Consider the following 25685-nt stretch of genomic DNA (forward strand, 5'->3'; position numbering starts at 1 on the left):
AGGGGGAGGGTGAGAGAGGGGAGGAGAGGGGAGGGCTGGGAGGGTGAGAGAGAGGTGGGAAGGGCCGGGAGGGCAAGAGGAGTGGAGGGGAAGGGAGGGTGTGAGAGGGGAGGGGAGGGCGAGAGGAGCGGAGGGGATGGGAGGGCGAGGGGAGTGGAGGGCGAGGGTGGAGAGGAGAGGGGAGGGGAGGCCCGGAAGGGCGAGGGGAGGGGAGGGTCGGGAGGGCGAGAGGAGGGGAGGGGAGGGGTGATCTTGAGAAGGGAGGGGAGGGGAGGGCGAGATGAGGGCATGGCAAAAGGAGGGGAGGGCAAGGGGAGGGCAGGGCGAGAGAAGGGGAGGGGAGGGTTTGTGAGGGCGAGAGGAGGGGAGGGCGATGAACCTTCCAACGGGACAGTCAGCGCTCTCTTTCACTTCCCTCTGTCTCCCTCTGTCTCTCCCGTTCCCTTCACACCCCCATTCTCCCTCCACCCCTCCATCTGTCCCTGGAGCTGGAGTGAGAGGGAGGCAGTGACATCTGTGGGATCAGACTGTGCAGCAGCTCCCCCTCCATCTTTCCCCCCCTTTGTCTCCCCCAGTCCAGACCAGAACACACCCCCTTGTGGTAAAAATCCCAGAGACAGCCTGAACCCCACCATTCTATTCCCCGTGTGTGAGTGTGTGAGTGTAAATGAAGGACAAGGAGACAGGACAGTTTCTGATTATTCTCTCTCTCTGTGCCTGATGATTCCTCACAGCAGAAGTGATTTAATTCTCTGTCTCAGCGTCGTCCTGAACTTCAGCTCCTGGATCCAATCTCCTCCTCACCCCCAGGGTTAGGGGGAGCTGGGGGGGGGGGGAAACACACTGAGAAATAAAAACAAATCAATTTGAAATAAAATACAACAGTGGCACCAAAAGCACAGCAAGGTCCCACAGCTCTTCCCCAATCTCCCACCTGACCCTGGTTCAGTTTAATTCTTGCAGAATGAATGAATTGCTGACCATCACAGTGACATTGAAATACACAGACATCACCGCAGAGCAGTAGACCAGAGGCTAGAGACATTAATAAACACGTACGTACAGCCAGGTCCCACAAGCAGCAATCTAACTCCACACACATCGTGGGAGATGCTGGTTAAGCGTTGACGTATTTGTGTCAAATCCCAAGGCCCCAGTTTCCTTAGACCCAGGCTTCAAACCTGTTCAAAAATGACAAGGCCACAATCCGACAGGACACAGTTAACCAAAGGTCCCGGTAAAAGCCACCCCCCCTCCCCAGAGAGAGGAGATTAAACCTCGGGGTAATACACAGACAAACCTCTTCTGGGCCCAACAGGCTGCAGCCTGTCAAACAGGCCTCAGGACTGGGTTTCCCCCTCTGGAGAAAGCTCTTGTTTGGAGGTTTCCTGCTCCCAAACACACACTTTTCACATCCTCAAGTGGCCAGGAAGATCCCTTTGGGAGGAAAGAGGCAGCGTTAGTGGGAAGGCTGAGCAGGAAAATCTTTCACAGGGAGATAGCACAGCAAGATCCCAGGTTTTCCCCTCTCAGTGAGAGAGACAATTTCTCAGCAACATCCAAACACAAACACGTCGGGTGGTGAGTTGGGTTTTCATGTTGAAAAGTTTTTGAAATGACGGGTTAGCTGATTAAACCACTCACTGCCTGCAACGATGGCATTAGGGCAATTGACGCATAGCAAGATCCCACAAGTGACAGTGCTGCAGAAGCTCGATAATCTGATCGTTTTGATTTCCAGTTTTAATTATTTCCTGTCACCCCAGAATCAAACATTGCAGCTATTTCACAATCTCACACTGCCCCTCTCTCTCTCTCTCACCATTTTCCATTTCTTTCTCTCACTCTCTTTCTCTCCATGTCCAATTCGATCATCCTGCCCTCTCTATCACCCACTTTCCTCTGAGAGAGTGACAATTCTTCCCAGAGGGTCAGATATTTTGGGTTACAGTTCCCTCCTGAGGGAGTCCCGTCTCCCAGATCCTGGGGGTTTCACCTGTTTGTGTCACCAATGCCCCAGTTACTTTAACCCCAGGCTTCAAAGCCGTGATCTGACAAGGCCCAGTTAACCAGAGGCCCTGACAAACCAGGCTCCCAGCCCCACCCCACCCCCAGAGGAGATGAAACCTCGGGGGAAGAAACAGGCCCCCACTCACCTGGGCCGCACAGGCTGCAGCCTGGCTAATAGGCCTCAGGCCTGTACTCTCCCCCTCCCCCTCTGGAGGTTGTTCTTGTCCAAGGCTTTCCTGGCCCCCAGGCATTTTGGATCTTCACTTTCCTGCTTTCCCAACAAAAGTTCCTCGGGATAAAAGAAAGAAGAGATGAGTTGGTGGGGGGCTGCGGGAGCAAGAGCAGTGTGATGCAAAATTACACAGCAAGATCCCAGTTTAAACACAATCCCACCGCCCCCTTCCCCCACCCCCAATGCATTTCATAACCTCACAGCAACATCAAAATACCAACAAATCATAAGAAAGCAATTAACCAGAGGCTGGAAACATTGTTAAACACACACACACACCTGCTCACTCTCCACACAGAGAGAGAACGGGGTTTGAGAATGAGTCTGACCAATTCCTTGCGCACATTTATTCTGGGTGAGGGGTTAGTAGACCCCACCCCTGCCCTCTCTGACACGTTGCATCGTCTGCCAGTCTGCTCCCTGGGGAGGGAGGGCTCTGTCTGAGTGACATGTTAATTCCCAGGACAGGAGCCTTGTGGGATCTTGCTGCCCACTGAGATGTTAATTCTGGGGCAACAAAGTGTCATCTTTCCCAGTTGCTGCAACTCTCTTTTTTATTGATGCCTTATTAGTTGTGTCAGTGTAGTTTGAAAATACTCAAGATTACTCCCACACCAGCGTCTCAGAGCCTGACTGTAGGTAGGCTTCCTGACACACACACACACACACACACACACTGGGCTGGGAATGGAGAGGGGGATATTTGCTGAGGTTTTCTTGGGATTTTCCTGCTGTATGTGTGATTCCTAGAATTAATCTCTGTCTCTGTCCCTCTCTCTCTGTTCCTGTGTGTGTGTGTGTGTGTGTGTGTCTCTCTTTCTCTCTGTCCCTGTGTGTCCCACTCTGTTTCTCTCTCTCTCTACTTCTCTCTCTGTCCCAGTGTCTCTCTCTTCTCTGTGTCTCTGTCTCTCTCTTTCTGTCCCTGTATGTGTGTGTCTCTCTCTCTGTCTGTCTCTCTCTCTCTTTCTGTCTCTCCCTGCCCTGCTCTACATCCAGCCATTTCTAACTTGATTTTGAGTCTTTTATTTCCTTTCCCTTTCTCAAAAATATTCATGATTCGGAGATGCCGGTGTTGGACTGGGGTGTACAAAGTTAAAAATCACACATCACCGGGTTATAGTCTTAACAGGTTTAATTGGAAGCACACTGGCTTTCGGAGCGACGCTAGTGTGCTTCCAATTAAACCTGTTGGACTATAACCTGATGTTGTGTGATTTTTAACTCAAAAATATTGGCAGAGTTTGGGAATTTAAATCATAGGTCCCGTGCCTGCCCCTCAACACCCACATTTCACCCTCACTCAACTCATCACCCGCCCATACACACAGAGACACACACACCCCGGCACACACAGACACACACTGACACACACACACACACAACACACACACACAGACAGACACACACAGAGAGACACACACACACACACAGACACAGTCAGACACAGACACACAGATACACACACATACAGAGACAGACCCACATACACACACACAGACACACCCCAACACAGGACATGGGCACTGTGCACAGATTTAGTCTGGGGGGAGGGAGTCAGTGAGGGCCTGAGCTCTAGTATCATCACAGAAATGTCTCTGTGTGAGAGAGAGTGAGACCGTGTGTGTGTGTGTGTGTGTGTGTGTTTGAGAGAGAGAGAGTGTGTGAGACCATGCCTCTGTGTGTGTGTGTGAGAGAGTGTGAGACCATGTCTGTGTGTGTGTGAGAGTGAGACCGTGTGTTTGTTTCCATCTGAGTGCCCAGTTTCCATGCCAATGCTGTCCCTCCATAATATAACTGTGTATAAACCACGTGTTTATGTCCCTGTCCCAGTAATGATCCACAAACCATACACTGTCCCTCACTCTCATTTACTCACACTCTCACCCGTGTACACAAACACACACACCCTCACACACCACATTCAGTCCCTCACACACATGCCCTTTCACACACTTGCAGACATCCACACTGACATACACACACACACACACGCAGTCATTCACAAATGCACACTCAAACATTTTTACACACACTATCACAATCTCTCTCTCACACTCACACACAAACATACACACGCGCACACTCTCTCTGACAAAAAACACACTTTCACTCACTCATTCTCTCTCTCTACACTCTCTCTCACACACTCGCTTCCACATACTCTCTCAGTTACACACACTTTTACACACACACTCTCATACACACTTTCTGACACATGCACCCCCACACATTCACATTCATCATCTCATTTATGCTCACTTTCACACACTCACTCTCTCTCCAAAACTGTCTCTCTCACACACACTTGCAAAGTCTCTCAAACATGCCCTCTCTCTTACGTGCGCACTCACTCTCGTTCACTTGTACACATACTCTCTCTCACATGCACACACATACTCGCATGCACTCACTCTTTCACATACACACACACACTTCCTCTCTCTCACTCTCACACTTTCTTTCTTGCACTCTCACTCACTCTCATGCATGAGCACATCATATCTCACACACGCTCACTCTCTTTCTCACTCACATGCGCACATTTTCTCTCTCATGCGCGCACACTATCTCATGCATGCACTCTCGCAGACAGGCATTCTCTCTCTCACACACACACGAATTCTCCCTCTCTCTCACATACTCATTCTCTCTCTCAAGCACGCATTCTCTCTCTCGCACACTCATTCTCTCTCTCTCACGCACGCATTCTCTCTCTCGCACACGCATTCTCTCTCGCACACTCATTCTCTCTCTCACGCACTCATTCTCTCTCTCACGCATACATTCGCTCTCTTGCACGCTCATCCTCTCTCTCACGCACGCATTCTCTCTCTCACGCACGCATTCTCTCTCTCTTTCTCTCTGACGCATTCTCTCTCACACTCATTCTCTCTCTCGCACATGCATGCTCTCTCTCTCACACATGCATTCTCGCTCTCTCTTGCACATGCATTCTCTCTCACATACGCATTCTCTCTCTCACGCACACATTCTCTCTCATGCACATTCATTCTCTCTCATGCACACTCATTCTCTCTCTCACACATGCATTTTCTCTCTCACACGCACGCATTCTCTCTCTCACGCGCACGCTCATTCTCTCTGTCACACATGCATTCTCTCTCATGCACATTAATTCTCTCTCATACACGCATTCTCTCTCTCACACACACATTTGCTCTCTCATGCACTCTCATTCTCTTTCTCACACACGCATTCTCTCTCTCTCACACACACTCAGTCTCTCTGTTTCTCACACACACATCCTCTCTCTCTCTCTCTCACACACGCATTCTCTCACAGACGCATTCTTTCTCTTACACAGACACTCGTTCTCCCTCTCACTCACGCATGCATTCTCTCTCTCACACACGCACGCATTCTCTCTCACACACATGCACGCATTCTCTTCTCTCGCACACACTGTCTCTCTCTCACACATACATTCTCTCTTTCACGCATTCTCTCTCTCGCACACACTCATTCTCTCTCTCACACACACACGAATTCTTTCTCTCTCTCACACACGCATTCTCTCTCTCGCACACACGCATTCTCTCTTTCTCTCGCACACACGCATTCTCCCTCTCACACACACACACATTCTCTCTCTCGCACACGCATTCTCTCTGTCTCTCATGCACACACGAATTCTCTTTCTCACATGCATTCTCTCTCTCTCTCGCACACATTCTCTCTCTCTCTCGCACACGCATTCTCTCTCACGCACAGACGCATTCTCTCTCCCTCGCACACTCATTCTCTCTGTCTCTCACACACGCATTCTCTCTCTCTCACACACATTCTCTCACACATGCATTCTCTCTCTTGCACAGACACTCGTTCTCTATCTCACACACACATGGTTTCTCTCTCTCACACACGCACGCATTCTCTCTCGCACACACGCACGCATTCTCTCTGGCACACACGCATTCTCTCTGGCACACACACATTCTCTCTCTCTCGCACGCGCGCATTCTCTCTCTTGCACGCACGCCTTCTCTCTCTCACACACGCATTCTCTCTGTGTCTCTCACACGCACGCATTCTCTTTCCCTCTCTCGCATGCACACATTCTCTCTCTCTCGCACACACGCATTCTCTCTCTCTTGCATGCATGCATTCTGTCTGTCTCTCTCACATGCACGCATTCTCTCTCGCACACACGCATTCTCTCTTGCACGCACGCATTCTCTCTCTCTCTCGCACGCACGCATTCTCTCTCTCGCACGCACGCATTCTCTCTCTCACATGCACGCATTCTCTCTCTCCCGCACGCATGCATTCTCTCTCTCTCTTATACACGGATTCTGTCTGTCTCTCTCGCACGCACGCATTCTCTCTGTCTTGCGTGCGCGCATTCTCTCTCTCTCTCTCGCACACATGCATTCTGTCTGTCTCTCTCACATACACACATTCTCTCTCTCACACGCACACATTCTCTCTCTCTCGCGCACACGCATTCTCTCTCTCGCGCGCACACGCATTCTCTCTCTCTCTCACACACAAGCATTCTATCACTCTCTCGCACGCACGCATTGTCTCTCTCACACACGCACGCATTGTCCCTCTTTCTCACACACGCATTCTCTCTCTCTCGCATGCATGCATTTTCTCTGTCTCCCTCGCACGCACGCATTCCCTCTCTCTCTCTCTCTTGCACGCACGTATTCTATCTCTCTAGCACGCACACATTCTCTTTCGCTCTCTCACCTGCACGCATTCCCTCACTCTTGCACGCACGCATTCTCCCATGCAAGCACTCATTCTCTCTCTCCCACACACTCCCTCTCTCTCTCTCGCACGCACGCATTCTCTCTCTCTCTCACACTCACTCTCTCTCTCTCACACGCACGCATTCTCTCTCTCTCGCACGCATGCATTCCCTTTCTCTCTCTCGCACGCGCTCTCTCTCTCACTCACGCACACATTCACTCTGTTTTGCACCCACACGCACTCTCTTTCTCTTACACACACACTCACTCACTCAGTCTTTTATGCACCCACACACATGCACTCTCTTCCTCCTATACACACACACTCACTCTTTCTTGCCTGTGCACACACTCTCGCACACACGCACTCTCTTCCTCTAACACACACACTCACTCTTTCTTGCACCCATGCACACTCCCACACACATACACTCTCTTTCTCTTATGCACACACTCTCACACACATGCACTCTCTCTCTTACACACACACACACACACACACACACACACACACACACACACACTCTGGCACACATGATCCAGAACTAGAGGCATAGGTTTAGTGTGAGAGGGGAAAGATATGAAAAAGAACTAAGGGGCAACTCGTTCACCCAGAGGGTGGTACATGAATGGAATGAGCTGTCAGAGGAAGTGGTGGAGGCTGGAACAATTGCAACATTTAAAATGCAGCTTGATGGTTATGTGAATGGGAAGGTTTGGAGGGAGATGGCCCAAGTGCTGTCAAAAGAGACGAGAGTAGGTTAGGATATCTGGTTGGCATGGACGGGTTGGACCAAAGGGTCTGTTTCCATGCTGTACATCTCTATGACTGTACGACTCCGTGATTTTGTGACTCACTCCCGGATATCTGTTATTCTGTACGTAAACCACCCAAATCCCTTGGTTAGATTTCAGTCTGTACCTCACTCCTGGGTATCTCATATGCTGTATGTAAACCCTAAACCCCTCTATTAGATTCAGTCTGTCCCTCACTCCTGGGTATCTGATATGCTGTGTATAAACCATAAACCACTCAATTAGATTCCAGTCTGGAACTCACTCCTGGTTATCGGTTAATGGATCTGTGAAGTGATCCTTGTTGGATATAAGACTAGAGACAAGATAAACTAAAGGGTCAAATGTTACATTGGGAGCAGGAACACAGAAAGCTGCTGGTACATTTGAGAATATACTGAATAACAGATAGCCCAGAGTGAGTTAAGATCTAGAATACAATTGAAGGGTTCAGGGTGATTTATATACAGAATAACAGATACCCTGGAGTGGGGTACAGCCTGTAATCTAATCAAGGGGTTCAGCGTGGTTTATATACAGATTAACTCAATCTGGCTTATGTGTTATAGACTGAAATCTAATCGAGTGCTTCAGGGTGGTTTATATACAGAATAACAGATACCCCAGAGTGAGTTACAGCCTGGAATCTAATCACGGGGTTCAGGGTGGTTTATATACATAATAACAGATACCCCAGAGTGAATTACAGCCTGGAATCTAATCACGGGGTTCGGGGTGGTTTATATACAGAATAACAGATATCCCAGAGTGAGGTACAACCTGGAATCTAATCACGGGGTTCGGGGTGGATTATATACGGAATTACAGATTTCCCGGATTTAGTTATAGCCTGGATTTTAATCGACGGGTTCAGTGTGGTTTACGTACAGAATAAAACAGATAGCCCTGAGTGAGTTACAGCCTGGAATCTTATCGACGGTTTCAGGTTGGTTTATATACAGATATAGACACCCCGAAGTGAGTTACAAACCCCGAATCTAGTCAATGGGTACACAAGTTGAACCCACAGTGTGGGATTTGAGTAACCCTTCAATTTGGGATGAGGCCTAGCCAGGCAGGATTCTGACCCAACGCCGCAAATCTACAATTCAGTGGCTGAGCTCTTTCAGGTTTTGTATATTATGTTTCTCTCATATATTAGGAGCTTGGAAAGTAAGGCGGACATCACTGGAATGTCACATTGTCTCTCCGCATTCACTGTAAACAGTGAATTGGGATTTGCATTTCAATCACCTTCAAAGAGCTGTCTCCATTTCCTATCTCTGCTAGCATCAATGAATGGAAATGTCTTTTGACACATTGGCCCCTCTCCCTTGCTGAAAGTATTCCTGTCAGTCAGGACAGACATCTTAGATTTGTCCACAGCCACCATTTTATATCAGCACAGCGATGACATTGAGTTTATAAAGAAGGAAAAGCAAGAGAGATTGGCAACATCAATACAGATTGAAAATATTAACATTGAACACGCACACAGAATTACACCTGAACAGACATACTCAGTCACACAGAATCACTCACACACGGAGATACAGGCACCTTCCAGGAGCTGTCTCCATTTCCTATCTTGCAAAGGAATTCATGTTTTGATGGTGCATTCATGCAGGACAGTCAACAGCTTTTGAGACTTTCCCCATTGTGACAGAAATTCAGCCCCAATCTGAAACTTGGAGATATGTAACAGAACAGAAATGTACCAGCAGTTTTCTGTGTTCCTGCTCCCAATGTAACATTTGACCCTTTAGTTTATCTTGTCTTCAGTCTAACATCCAACAAGGATCCCTTCACAGATCCATTAACAGATACCCAGGAGTGAGTTCCAGAATATCAGATGCCCCGGAGTGAGTTACATCCTGGAATCTAATCGAGGGGTTCAGGGTGGTATATATACAGAATAACAGATACCCAGGAGTGAGTTCCAGAATAACTGATGCCCCAGAGTGAGTTACAGACTGGAATCTAATCGAGGCATTTACGGGTTATACACAGCATATCAGATACCCAGGAGTGATTTACAGACTGGAATCTAATTGAGGTGCTGATGGTTTATATACAGAATAACAGATACCCAGGAGTGAGGGACAGACTGGAATCTAATTGAGGGGTTTAGGGTTTATATTCAGCATATCAATACCCAGGAGTGAAGGACAGAACGGAATATAATCAAGGGGTTCGGGGTGGTTTATATACAGAATACCAGATACCCAGGAGTGAGTTTCAGATTGGAATCTAACCTAGAGATTTGGGGAGGTTTATATTCAGAATAACTGATAACCAGGAATGAATCACAAAATCTCGGAGTCATAGAGATGGACAGCATGGAAACAGACCCTTTGGTCCAACCCGTCCATGCCAACCAGATATCCTAAGCTACTCCCGTCTCTTTTGACAGCACTTGACCCATATCCCTCCAAACCTTCCCATTCACATGCCCATCAAGCTGAATTTTAAAGGTTGCAACTGTACTAGCCTCCACCACTTCCTCTGACAGTTCATTTCATTCATGTACCACCCTCTGAGTGAACAAGTTGCCCCTTAGGTCTCTTTCATATCTTTCCCTTCTCACGCTAAACCTATGCCCTCTAGGTCAGGACTCCACCACCCCAAGGAAAAGACTTTGTCTATTTATCCTATCCATGTCCCTCATGATTTTACAAACCTCGGTAAGGTCACCCCTCAGCCTCTGATGCTCCAGGGAAATCTGCCCCAGCCTATTCAGCCCCTCCTTCTAGCTCAAATCCTCCACAGCTGGCAACTTCCATGTAAATCTTCTCTGTATCCTTTCAAAATTCCCAACATCCTTCCAATAGGAAGGAGACCAGAAATGCATGCAATATTCCAAAAGTGGCCTAACCAATGTCCAGACTATCCGTAACATGTCCTCTCAATGCCTATACTCAAAACTCTGACCAATAAAGGAAAGCATTCCAAACGCTGCCTTCATTATCTTATCCACCTACTACTCTACTTTCAAGAAGCTACGAACCTGCACTTCAAAGTCTCTTTGTTCAGCAACTCTCCCTCGGACCTGACCATTAAGTGTATCAGTTCTGCTCAAATTTGATTTCCCAAAATGCAGCACCTTGTGTTTACTTAAATTAAACTCCATCAAGTGGAATAGAATTGAAGGTTTTGGGGTGTTTTTGAAACATGCGAGTCACACGTGCATGGAAGTGAGTGACACGTTGGAATCTAATCGAGAGTGTTGCGGGTGATTCCTATAATCCCGACAGTGGGGAAACAAACCCTTCAGCCCAATAAGACCACACTGACTCTCAGTAGAATAACCCATCCAGACCCATGTCCCCACATTTACAAATGAATAATGCACCTCACCGCCACATCCCTGATCACTGTAGGCAATTTTAACAGGGATTAGATTGCATGGTTAATATCTAGAACAACAGATACCCAGCTGTGTGATACAGACTGAACCTAATCAAACGATTGGGGTTGCTAGTGTACAGAGTGCCTTAAAAATACGAGTCAGTTACGGATTGGAATTTTATCAAGGGGATTCGGGATGATTATGTGTAGAATAACAGATACCCAGGAGTGAGCTGCAGACTGCAGTCAAATTGAGGGGATTGGGTGATTTACAGACAGACCAATGGGATACGAGAGGTGGGAAAGCAGAGTAGAAAGTGTCCACCATGGACCAACTCAACAATAATCTGAGCCAGACAGGATTCAATTGCTGTACATGGAGGTTTCATGTGTTCTGAAAGATGGGAGAGAAACAGGCAGGCACTCACACTTCCTATGATGTTGCAGTCAAATGTCTGAAGGACAAGGAATCTCTAAGCAGAGACGCAGAGTTACACTCAGTTCAAACTCTCTCCAGCACACACACCTCACACACATAGAAACTGAATATACTGTGGAGAAATGTCCATGTGCAGCACAGATTTCCAAACTAACTCAGTGACAGACGGAAATCCCCGTTCTCTGCCCAATCCCCACTTCCAGCCCCAGGGAGGTTTTGTCCCTGACCCAGGGCAGGTTTCTGACTGGATATTATTACATTGCAACATGAAGGTACTGAGTGGAACAGTTTGCTACATCCCATCATGTCATCTACTTTGTTGTCAGTGTTTTGTGAATTATATTGAAAACATTGGCAGGTGCAAAAGAATATTCTGGAAGGTGATTTGCAGTAAGAATAGAAAAAGCTGAATGTTTCTGTGTAAAATGATGAGAAATTCTGAAACCGTATTGTTGATAGGCTACGGCTGATCATGTACAAAAACATCAGAAAGTTAACATGATGGTAGAGCCAGCAGATAGGAGGACCAGTGATATATTGATCATTATTGAGATTAGATTGTGTTGGGAACATGAGCTTAACATGACAGGAAGTGGAATCAAATCAATGGGTTCAGGGTGGTTTATATACAGAATAACAGGCAGCCCAGAGTGAGTTACAGCCTGGAATCTTATCAAGGGTTTTAGACTGGTTTATATACAGAATAACAGATACCCCGGTGTGAGGTACAGCCGGGAATCTAATCATGGGGTTCGGCGTTGTTTATATACAGAATAACAGATATCCCAGAGTGAGTTACAGCCTGGAATCTAATCACGGGGTTCAGGGTGTTTTTTTTAACAGAATAACAGATAGTGTGGAGTGAGTTACAGCCTGGAATCTGTTCACAGGCTTCTGGGTGGTTTATAAACAGAATAACAGATAAACCAGAGTGAGGTACAGCCTGGAATCTAATCGAGGTGTACAGTGTGGTTTATATACTGAATTAAAAGATAGCGTGGAGTAAGTTACAGACTGGAATCTAACCAAGGATATACATTATAATAGATACCCCGGAGTGAGTTACAGCCTCGAATCTAGTCAAAGGGTTCACAAGTTGAGCCCACAGAAGATCAGTGTGGGATTTGAGAAAACCTTCAATTTGGGATGAGGCCTAGCCAGGCAGGATTCTGACCCAACGCTGCAAATCTACAATTCAGTGGCTGAGCTCTTTCAGGTTTTGTATATTATGTTTCTCCCATATATTAGGAGCTTGGAAAGTAAGGCGGACATCACTGGAATGTCACATTGTCTCTCCGCATTCACTGTAAACAGGTTCTGGGATTTGCATTTCAATCACCTTCAAAGAGCTGTCTCCATTTCCTATCTCTGCTAGCATCAATGAATGGAAATGGCTTTTGACCCATTGCCCCCTCTCCCTTGCTGAAAGTATTCCTGTCACAAATCAGTCAGGCAGACATCTTAGATTTGTCCACAGCCACCATTTTATATCAGCACAGCGATGACATTGAGTTTATAAAGAAGGGAAAGCAAGAGAGACTGACAACATCAATACAGATTGAAAATATTTAACACTGAACACACACACACACACACACACACACACACACACACACACACACACACACACGAGCAGACGTACAAAGACACACAGAATCACTCACACACAGAGATACAGGCACCTTCCAGGAGCTGTCTCCATTTCCTATCTTGCAAAGAAATTCATGTTATGATGGTGCATTCATGCAGGACAGTAAACAGCTTTTGAAACTTGCCCCATTGTGACAGAAATTCAGCCCCAATCTGAAACTTGGAGATATGTAACAGAACAGAAATGTACCAGCAGTTTTCTGTGTTCTTGCTCCCAATGTAACATTTGACCCTTTAGTTTATCTTGTCTTCAGTCTAACATCCAACAAGGATCACTTCACAGATCCATTAACAGATACCCAGGAGTGAGGTCTAGAATATCAGATGCCCTGGAGTGAGTTACATCCTGGAATCTAATCGAGGGATTCAGGGTGGTATATATACGGAATAACAGATACCTAGGAGTGAGTTACAAACCCCGAATCTAGTCAATGGGTTCACAAATTGAACCCACAGAAGATCAGTGTGGGATTTGAGTAACCCTTCAATTTGGGATGAGGCCTAGCCAGGCAGGATTCTGACCCAACGCCGCAAATCTACAATTCAGTGGCTGAGCTCTTTCAGGTTTTGTATATTATGTTTCTCCCATATATTAGGAGCTTGGAAAGTAAGGCAGACATCACTGGAATGTCACATTGTCTCTCCGCATTCACTGTAAACAGGTTCTGGGATTTGCATTTCAATCACCTTCAAAGAGCTGTCTCCATTTCCTATCTCTGCTAGCATCAATGAATGGAAATGTCTTTTGACACATTGGCCCCTCTCCCTTGCTGAAAGTATTCCTGTCAGACAGGACAGACATCTTAGATTTGTCCACAGCCACCATTTTATATCAGCACAGCGATGACATTGAGTTTATAAAGAAGGAAAAGCAAGAGAGACTGACAACATCAATATAGATTGAAAATATTTAACATTGAACACACACACACACACACACACACACACAATCACACAGGAACAGACATACTCAGTCACACAGAACACTCACACACACAGATACAGCACCTTCCAGGAGCTGTCTCCATTTCCTATCTTGCAAAGGAATTCATGTTTTGATGGTGCATTCATGCAGGACAGTCAACAGCTTTTGAGACTTTCCCCATTGTGACAGAAATTCAGCCCCAATCTGAAACTTGGAGATATGTAACAGAACAGAAATGTACCAGCAGTTTTCTGTGTTCCTGCTCCCAATGTAACATTTGACCCTTTAGTTTATCTTGTCTTCAGTCTAACATCCAACATGGATCCTTCACAGATCCATTAACAGATACCCAGGAGTGAGTTCCAGAATATCAGATGCCCCGGAGTGAGTTACGTCCTGGAATCTAATCGAGGGGTTCAGGGTGATATATATACAGAATAACAGATACCCAGGAGTGAGTTCCAGAATAACTGATGCCCCAGAGTGACTTATAGATTGGAATGTAATCAAGCGGTTCAGGGTGGTTTATGTACAGGATCACAGATAGTCCGGAGTGATTTACAGCCTGGAATCTAATCGAGGGGTTCGGGGTGGATTATATACTGAATTACAGATACCCCGGATTGAGTTACAGCCTGGAATTTAATTGAGGGGTTCTGTATGGTTTATGTACAGAATGAAAAGTGAGCCCGGAGTAAGTTACAGACTGGAATCTAATCGAGGGGTTCTTGTTAGTTTATATACAGAGTAACAGATAAGCCAGAGTGGGATACAGACTGGAATCTAGTCGAGGGGTTCAGTGTGGTTTATAGACGGAATAACAGATGGCCCGGATCGAGCTACAGCCGGGAATCGAATTGCAGGGTTCGGGGTGGATTATATACTGAATTACAGATACCCTGGATTGACCTACAGGGTTCAGTATGGTTTATGTACAGAATAAAAGAGAGAGCCCGGAGTAAGTTACAGACTGGAATCTAACCGAGTGTTTCAAGGTGGTTTATATACAGAATAACAGATACCCCGGAGTGAGTTACAGCCTGGAATCTTATCGACGGTTCCAGGTTGGTTTATATACAGAATAACAGACACCCTGGAATGAGTTACAAACCCCGAATCTGGGCGGCACGGTGGCACAGTGGTTAGCACTGCTGCCTCACAGCGCCAGGGACCTGGGTTCAATTCCCGCCTCAGGCGACTGACTGTGTGGAGTTTGCACATTCTCCCCGTGTCTGCGTGGGTTTCCTCCGGGTGCTCCGGTTTCCTCCCACAGTCCAAAGATGTGCGGGTCAGGTGAATTGGCCATGCTAAATTGCCCATAGTGTAAGGTAAGGGGTATGTGTAGGGGTATGGGTGGGTTGCGCTTCGGCGGGTCGGTGTGGACTTGTTGGGCCGAAGGGCCTGTTTCCACACTGTAAGTAATCTAATCTAAAACTATATAGTCAATGGGTTCACAAGTTGAGCCCACAGAAGGTCAGTGTGGGATTTGAGAAAACCTTCAATTTGGGATGAGGCCTAGCCAGGCAGGATTCTGACTCAACGCTGCAAATCTACAATTCAGTGGCTGAGCTCTTTCAGGTTTTGTATATTATGTTTCTCTCGTATATTAGGAGCTTGGAAAGTAAGGCAGACATCACTGGAATGTCACATTGTCTCTCCGCATTCACTGTAAACAGGTTCTGGGATTTGCATTTCAATCACCTTCAAAGAGCTGTCTCCATTTCCTATCTCTGCTAGCATCAATGAATGGAAATGGCTTTTGACACATTGCCCCCTCTCCCTTGCTGAAAGTATTCCTGTCACAAATCAGTCAGGCAGACATCTTAGATTTGTCGCCAGCCACCATTTTATATCAGCACAGCGATGACATTGAGTTTATAAAGAAGGGAAAGCAAGAGAGACTGACAACATCAATACAGATTGAAAATATTTAACATTGAACACACACACACACACACACACACACACACACACACACACACACACACACACACACACAATTACACCCAAACAGACATACTCCGTCACACAGAACACTCACACACAGAGATACAGACACCTTCCAGGAGCTGTCTCCATTTCCTATCTCGCAATGGAATTCATGTTTTGATGGTGCATTCATGCAGGACAGTAAACAGCTTTTGAGACTTGCCCCATTGTGACAGAAATTCAGCCCCAATCTGAAACTTGGAGATATGTAACAGAACAGAAATGTACCAGCAGTTTTCTGTGTTCCTGCTCCCAATGTAACATTTGACCCTTTAGTTTATCTTGTCTTCAGTCTAACATCCAACAGGGATCCCTTCACAGATCCATTAACAGATACCCAGGAGTGAGGTCTAGAATATCAGATGCCCCGGAGTGAGTTCCAGACTGGAATTTAATTGAGTGGTTTATAGCTTATATACAGAATAACAGATACCGAGGAGTGAGGGACAGACTGGAATCTAATCTTGGGGTTTAGGGTTTACATACAGCATATCAGATACCCAGTTGTGACAGACAGACTGGAATCTAATTGAGTGGTTTTTGGTTTATATATAGAATATCAGATACCCAGGAGTCAGGGACAGACTGGAATTTAATCGAGGAGTTTGGAGTTTACGTGCAACTTATCAGATACCCAGGAGTGAGGTACAGACTGGAATCTGACAGAGGGATTTGGGTGGTTTACGTACAGAATAACAGATATCCGGGAGTGAGTTACAAAATCACGGAGTCGTACAGTCATAGAGATGTACAGCATGGAAACAGACCCTTTGGTCCAACTCGTCCATGCCGACCAGATATCCTAAGCTACTCTCATCTCTTTTGACAGCACTTGGCCCATCTCCCCTCAAACCTTCCCATTCACATACCCATCTAGCTGCATTTTAAATGTTGCAATTGTACTAGCCTCCACCACTTCCTCTGACAGCTCATTCCATTCATGTACCACCCTCTGGGTGACCAAGTTGCCCCTTAGGTCTCTTTCATATCTTTCCCCTCTCACACTAAGCCTATGCCCTCTAGTTCTGGACCATGTGTGCCAGAGTGTGTGTGGATGTAAGAAAGAGTGAGTGTGTGTGTAAGAGGAAGTGAGTGCTTGTGTGCGAGTGTGTGTGTGGGTGCAAGAAAGAGTGAGTGTGTGTAAGAGAAAGAGAGTGCATGTGTGCGAGAGTGTGTATGGGTGCAAGAAAGAGTGAGGGTGCACATGAGAGAAAAAGAGTGCATGTGTGCAAGTGTGTTTGGGTGCACGAAAGACTGAGTGTGTGTGTAAGTGAAAGAGAGTACATGTGTGTGAGAGTGTGTGTGGGTGCAAGAAAGAGTGAATGTGTGCATGAGAGAGAGAATGCGCGCGTGCGAGAGAGAGAATGTTTGCGTGCGTGTGAGAGAGAGAAAGAGAATGCGTGCATGCGAGAGAGAGAGAATACATGTTTGAGAGAGAGGGAGAATGTGTGAGTGCGAGAGAGAGAATACGTGCATGCATGAGAGAATGCATGCGTGCGTGAGAGAGAGAATGCGTGCATGCGAGACAGTGAGAAAGCATGCGTGTGAGAGAGACAGTGAGAATGCGTGTGTGCGAGAGAGAGAAAGAGAATGCGTGCGAGCTAGAGAGAGAGAATGCGTGCATGCAAGAAAGAGAATATGAGTGTGTGCGAGAGAGAGAACGCGTGCATGAAAGAGAGAATGCGGAAGTGAGAGAGAGAATGCGTGCGTGCAAGAGAGAGAGATTGCATGCGTGTGAGAGAGACAAAGAGAATGCATGTGTGAGAGAGAGAGTGTGTGCATGCGAGAGAGAGAGAATGCGTGCGTGCGAGAGAGAATGTGTGCGTGCGAGAGGGACAGAGAGAATGCATGCGTGCGAGAGAGAGAGAGAATGCGTGCGAGAGAGAATGTGCGTGCGAGAGGGACAGAGGGAATGCGTGTGTATGAGAGAGAGAGAATGCGTGCGAGAGAGAATGTGTGCGTGCGAGAGAGAATGCGTGCGTGCGAGGGAGAGAGAGAGAATGCGTGCGTGCGAGAGAGAATGTGCGTGCGAGAGGGACAGATGGAATGCGTGTGTGTGAGAGAGAGAGAATGCGTGCGAGAAAGAATGCGTGCGTGCGAGAGAGAATGTGTGTGCGAGAGGGACAGAGGGAATGCGTGTGTGTGAGAGAGAGAGAATGCATTCAAGAGAGAATGCGTGTGTGCGAGAGAGCGAGAATGTGTGCGTATGAGAGAGAGAATGCGTGCATGCGAGAGAGACAGAGAGAATGTGTGTGTGAGAGTGGGAGAAAATGCATGTTTGCATGAGAGAGAGAATGCATGCATGTGAGAGAGAGGGAATGTGTGTGTGAGAGAGAGAGAAGGTGTGTGTGAGAGAGAGAATGAGTGTTTGTGGGAGAGAGAGAGAATGCGTGTGTGAGAGACAGAATATGTGTGTGTGAGAGAGAAAATGCATGTGTGCATGAGAGAGAGAGAATGCATGTGTGTGAGAGAGAGAATGCGGGTGTGTGTGAAGGAGAGAATGCATGTGTGTGAGAGAGAGAGAATGCATGTGTGAGATAGAATGTATGTGTGCGAGAGACAGAATGTATGTGTGTGTGAGAGAAAATGCGTGTGTGCGTGAGAGAGAGAGAATGCATGTGTGTGAGAGAGAGAGAGAAAATGCGTGTGTGAGAGAGAATGCATGTGTGTGTGAGAGAGAGAGCAAGCGTGTGAAAGTGAGAATATAAGAGATGGTGAATGGGAGTGTGTAGGGTGAGTGTGTCAGAAAGTGTGTATGAGAGTGTGTGTGTAAAATGTGTGTAACTGAGAGAGTATGTGGAAGTGAGTGTTTGAGAGAGTGATAGTGTAGAGAGACAGAATGAGTGAGTGAAAGTGTGTGTATGTGAGTGAGACAGAGAGAGAGAAAGTATGCGCTTGTGTATGTTTGTGTGTGTGTGAGAGAGAGATTGTGATAGTGCGTGTGAAAGTATTTTTGTGTGTAAGTGTGTGCATGTCAGCGTGGATGTTTGCAAGTGCGTGAAAGTGCATGTGTGTGAGGGACTGAATGTGGTGTGTGCAGGAGTGTGTGTGTACACATGTGAGAGAGTAGGATATTGAGTGTATGTGCTATACTATCGAAATTATCGAAAGACATGTTGACTACCCCAATCAGCCCTTGCCTTCCCAAATGTATGTAAATGCTATCCTTCAGAATCCCCTCCAACAACTTACCCACCACTGACATCAGGCTCACCGGTCTATAGTTCCCCGGCATTTTGGGTTACTGTGTTCTTTTCTAGTCCCACTCCCCCACTGCTCACAACAAATGTTAAATGTAACCAGGTTGGTGAGATGGCCGATGATATTTGTCTCAGACTGGGTCAGGGTCAGTTTTAGGAACAAGTCAGGGTAGTTTCTTTAATCTGCTAAAACAACATGTTTATGACCCAGAGCAATGACAGAAATACGAATGGCAAACTGTTTGGGTATTGCAAATATGTAATCAATATTTGTCTTTCCAAAAACACTGACAAGGAAAAAATTGCAAGATTGTCCAAAACGTTATTCTGCTTCTGAAGATATTGTACTCACACAGCTGCTAGCAATGGGATTTCATCCTCGGAGAGTTGGATTTGGCTAATTTCCCTTTACTTTAAGCAGTGAGTAGATTCCAGTGAATTCTGGTCAGGCATCACCCAGAGGGTAGCACAGTGGTTAGCACTGCTGCCTCGCAGCACCAGGGACTTAGGTTCGATCCCAGCCTTGGGTGACTATCAGTGTGGAGTTTTCACATTCTCCACTTTTCTGTGTGAGCTTCTAATGGGTGATCCCGTTTCCTCCCACAACTCAAACTGTGTAGGTTCGGTGGAGTGATCATGCTAAATTGTCTGTAGTGTTCAGGGATTTCTAGGTTAGGTGCATTAGTCAGGGGTAAATATAGGGGAATGGTTGGGAAGGTTGGTATGGACTTGTTGGGCCGAAGGGCCTGTTTCAACACTGCAGGGATTCTATAAAAATAAGAATGGTAACGACAACTGTAAAGTTTTTTTTAGCTCACACACATTGCTGTGATGAGGAACAATGAAGGAGAGAGAATGCAATAGGCCATTCCTTCTCAGGCAGATTGCATTTTTTCCCTCTCTGAGCTGAATCGCACAATAATGTGATCCTCTCCCAAACTGGACCATGTGAGTTTTCCTTGTACATTGTCCAAACTATATCTCCATCACATTCCCTGCTCCATGTGGATGCATCATTGCTGCTGTCATACACAGAGCTATACCCTTAGCAGCAAATTGTCTCGGTAGATTTGAAATATGTTTAGATGGCCCTGCGTCATTAAAAAATAAAATGCTTAATATATTCAGAATGCCTGTGTTAAAATGAATGCATTTTTTAAAAAAAATACAGAAATTGCTGGAAAAGTTCGGCAGGTCTGTCAGCATCCAGATGCCTTTTACATGCTGTAGTTAAACCAGCCTCCACCACTTCCTCTGGCAGCTCATTCCATACGCACACCACCCTCTGTGTGAAATGGTGCCCTTTAGGCCTCAGCAAAACCTTTCCCCCTCACTTTCAAACAATGCCCTCTAGATGTGGACGCCCCTAACCTGGGGAAAAACCCTGACTACTCACCCTATCCATGACCATTCTGATTTTATAATCTTTTACTGCTGCGAAATGTGACTCCAATCAACACGAATGGCTGTACTTTCACTCATCCTGGGCTTAAATTCTGAAATTCAATACTGATACCTCTTCCTTCTCCATGAAGTCACAATTCTAAATCCATTTTAATCAGTTTGTTCAGATGTATCATGAGACACATCTGTGGGCTTTACACCTAGACCTTTGTGCCCAGGGGTAGGGATATTAGCATCACTCAGCAATACCCATAGAGCTGTAACATTATTCTCCTGTGTGTTTGTTCATCAGACTGTTCTGACATGATGTGACATATCTCTGCAACAGGCAGGATTTGAATCCGGGCCTTCTAGTCCAGAGCTAGGAACACTACCACACAAGTTCAGGAATTGGAATCAAATCCAGAGCTCTGGCTCAGAGACAGGGACGCTATCCACTACAACTACCATACCCAGATTTTGGGTCATATTTTAGTGTTCCTTTTGACCTCGGTGTGAATTTATTATAATCAGGTCACCGTTACTGAATTCCAAAAAAACACTTTGTGTTGTTAATCAAATGCAAGATATTTGTCTCAACTGTAGGATATTGAGTGTACATGCAATACTATTGAAATTAACTATGACCATCTTTAATCGCTATTATCTGTAGTCTGCAATATTAGGGAAAGAAATCCTGCAGACACACTCTGCCCAATGAAGGGTCTCAAATAGATATTTATTACTGAACACCAGACACGAAGAAAGACCATAATTTCTGGTCCCAAAACACCGATCAGTATAACCCAACTCTCACGTGTGTCTGCCCTCTGCCTAAAACCATGAAATGATACCAGGCCGCTGATTACTGTCCAGCCTCTCCTCCCCACTGACTGTGTCTGCAATCCGTCCCTCCTCCCCCTAACCACACAAGGCAAACCAAGCTCAGGGTCTTTGTGAAAATCAAGGCCGGAGTGTGCAGGCCTCCTGGAGAGGGGTGGGCATTTTAAAATTGAAGGGGGAAGGTGAGATGGCAGTAATATCACACACTGGGCTGAGAGGTGGCAGGTGGAGTTTGGTTTGGATTAATGTGAGGTATTGGATTTGGTAAATCAAACAAGAGCAGGACCTATACAACACTTTGGCAGTGTTGTAGATGTAAATATATGGCTTACTATTAAATAGATAGCTAGCTGCGAGTCTGGATCTCCTCGGTGTTCGGAGATCACGTGATGCCCCATTGCGTGCGCAGAAGGGGATCACGTGATGCTCCGTTGCGTGGGCAGGAGGTCACGTGGTCTGCCGTTTCGCGTCCCGGAAGAGTGCGGGGAGATCATGTGGTCTGCCGTTTCGTGTCCCGGAAGTGTGCAAGTCTGCCGTTTCGCACCCAAACAGAGGCCGCCTGGTGCTCCTTTTCAGGGACAAAAGAAGGTCACGTGGGATCGGACATCCGGGAATGCGAGGAGGCGGGGAATGGAGTCAGATCAACAGCCAATTAGAAGACAATCTCAGCTGAGTGATTGCATGACGTTTTTTATTGTATAAAAGACTGGGTCGGGGCAGGAATACGTCTTTGTTCTTTGTGAACAGACTTACTTAGTAGTTTGTCAGGGACAGAAAGCTTTAGACCCAGAGCTCTGTATACTTTATCCACTTATTGCTAGATTAAAACTAAAAGTGTAAGATTGAATATCTTCTCCTATTGCTTTATTTAAAGAGCACGCAGGACTGGGCTCACACAGAGAAGAAAGTAAGTTGGTAGATTGAGCCAAAATCCAACAATTTGGTGACCCCGACGTGATTAAGATGGAGAAGTGATGGAAAAGAGAAAAATACAAACAATGGACAACTGACGTCTGATGACAACAACAAGCGGCGCCGCATAAAAAGGTGAGCAGACACCTGTTTATATCGAAGTTCTGCAATTGGAGATACCAAATTGATTGTTGTCATTATACTGCAAGTGTCCTAGTCATAGTAAGTGGATAAAGTATTGATTTAATACGTACGGGTTTAAAGTCCCATGGGGTTAGAGTCCTCACAAAAGCACCAAGGTACGTAAGTGTGAGAAGATTTAAAGTCCTTTGAGCAGGATCTCATAAAAGCACTGCTCACAAAATTTGGTTTATGATTGATGTGTTGTAAGTTTTTTAAAAAAAATTATATTGGAGAATATACAGAGGGTGGCAGAGAAGCCACTGGTGTCTCTGAGACAAAGACGGTGGTGTCTCAGCGAGAGAGAGTAGGCAGTAGAAGCCTAAGGGGGATAACGAGACTGCTGATAATTTTCACTGAAAGGGTCAGTTGCTTGGGTGTATTTCATACAAACTGACTGGCAACTGGATTTGTTTCTGATTGGGTTGGTTGCTCGGCTATATTATATCCAAACCGACTGACTACTGGACGATAGGATTAAAAACAAAAATATATAAAATGGTAGGGGAATTTGATAAAAGTGTGAAGAATAAGGAGGATGTTCTTCTGACTTAATGTTGCCCGTAAAACAGCAGTGAGGTAAAGCCAGAAGTCAGTTAGTCAGTGGGCTCGCAAAGAACAAACAAAAAACAATGATGGAGAAAAATGATAAGATTTGGGAAGATTTACAAAAACAGGGCAAAGCCCCTAAAGATGAGGAGAGGAAGAAATTGTCACAGTTTTTAGGAAAAGCAGAAGGGCAAGCTAGATCTTAGAAGTAGAAGAGCATGTGAAAGGAAAGAAAGGGTCAATATTGGTTAGAAGAAAGAGGACAAAAGAAGGCAAAGAGAAAGAAGAGAGGAGGAGTCATAGAATAGCACAGATAGTGAAGACAATGAGTCCCGCCCAGGGGGCAGTCCAAACACATACCCTGTCACTTTAAAAGGCTCGCTGACCATGCACACCGAACATAGCCCATCAGGGATACAGCCCCCGTTTGAAAACAGTTATGATCTGCGACGAAGGGATACACTGCGGCAGCCCATAAAATATCAGCACCACCAAATGCCTTTAATTTATAGAGGCTCTTTTATGGGGGATGTGTATCAGCCCTTTACCTATACGGATATGAATTGTATCTTGGATAAAATGCCCCTGCTCATGAAGGGAGGTGGACCCTGGATGACTAAATTTTGCCAATATACACTAGGCCACAAGTTAGCTATGGGCGATTCGAGAGCATTATTGGGCAAACAATTGAGTATGTGGGAGGTACAGCAGATTGAAGTGTCTGCGGGGACCACCTTAGTACCTGACTCGGACCCGTTTGTGCAGCGTGCCTCCTGTGTGGGAAGGGCTATGAGGGATAGATTCCCAACTCCACCGGGAGCGATACACTCACTCACCTTCACAATGAAGGAGGGCGAGGAGATGCCTGCCTTTTTGGCTAGATGGAAAGGCACGTGGACAGATACTGCGGGGAGCCAACCAGGGTCAGGTCAGCTACAGACCACGTTATTTAGGAATGCCGTTATGGCAGGGATGCCTAAGGAAGTAAAAGAGGCAATGGAGAGTAATCCTGATATCCCAGGGTGTTCTACAGAACAGTGGGAAAAACATTTGATGCATCACATGAAGCGATATAGGACAAAACAGGATGAAGATAAACAGAGCAATGAGTCAGCACAAGTGCAGTTGCTGAAGTTACAGCTTGATGAGGCTAGACGGAAGGTTAATGTGACAAAGAAGGCCTCCCAGAAGACGACTAATCAGATGGTGCAGCAGCTGTTGCCACAAAATAGCCAGCAGAGTCTAGACCCGACACCTGATTCGATGCCATCCTACCCCCTTTTAGGGGCAGGCCAAGAGGTGTTCCAGGAGGAATGCGTGGTAGGGGAAGGGGCCGTGGAGGAGTCAGAGGTCAGCCACCGAACACTTGTTTTGAATGTGGCCAACCTGGGCATTGGAGAAGAAATTGTCCCCGGTTGTGGGGGCCCCCAGGGACGCCAGGGATTGATCCGAGGACAGTATGTCCCCTTAAATCAGCCTCCTAATCTGCCTTTGACATCGCCACTGATCACATCTTTATACAACCAATGGCGACCATGGGCTCAGATGCTGCATCCCTATGCTCCTCCTGCAGACCCCCCCCTTCATGTGACCCTATATTATGATGGAGATGATAATCAAATCTATCAGCATGCATTCTATCAACACCTAGAAGGGACCCAATGGGATATTTCCTCCAGTTGCATTCTGTTCAGGATAGAAGATGTGGTGGGTGTTGTGGAACTAACTCCGGAACAGTTGGAATGGTATGAGATGTCTGAAGAAGCTATACCGCATGTCACATTGGCAGTGCATGCTGAATATCAGGCCAAGGATCTGGGACCTATGTCCAAACGCTTGATGGCGCTAACTGATTGGGTTTGGACTCAGTTACCCGGCTCACAATATTCACCCTCAGTTGAAGCTTATAGACTTGTGCACAGAACAACTGACAATGTGTTACTGGAACATAGGCAGATTGAGAGGTTTCATGGCAGGGAAAAGACGGACCCTCCACAGGCTGCAGTGATGCTTGATACACTACCGGGTGCCTTGTGGTCAGCAGGTTCGATGGACGTTGGTTACTGCGAACACGTCGCACCAATCACATTCGAGTTAATAGACCACACTCCGATTTGGCAGAGACAATACACACACAAACCAGAGGCTGAAGCCGGCATTGCCGACACAATTGAAGGATTGGTAGCAGCAGGGGTGCTAGAACCCTGTCAGTCAGCCTGGAACACTCCTATCTTACCTGTAGAGAAGCAGAATACGGGCAAATATAGGAAGGCGCATGATCTTAGGCGGATCAATAGTGTCGTTTCCACTCCAACAATTTCGGTCCCAAACCCCTATACTGTGATGTCTGTGCTAACCCCTGACCATAAGTGGTTCTCGTGCATTGATCTGGCCAACGCGTTGTTCTGTTTGCCCCTAGCTGATCATTTCAGGGACATTTTTTGGTTCACCTACAAAGGCCAACAACTTCATTATACAAGGGTCCCTCAAAGGTTTATTTTGTCGCCTGGGG

The sequence above is a fragment of the Hemiscyllium ocellatum genome, chromosome 47 (genome assembly GCF_020745735.1).
Source record: "Hemiscyllium ocellatum isolate sHemOce1 chromosome 47, sHemOce1.pat.X.cur, whole genome shotgun sequence".
Taxonomy (NCBI): Eukaryota; Metazoa; Chordata; class Chondrichthyes; order Orectolobiformes; family Hemiscylliidae; genus Hemiscyllium; species Hemiscyllium ocellatum.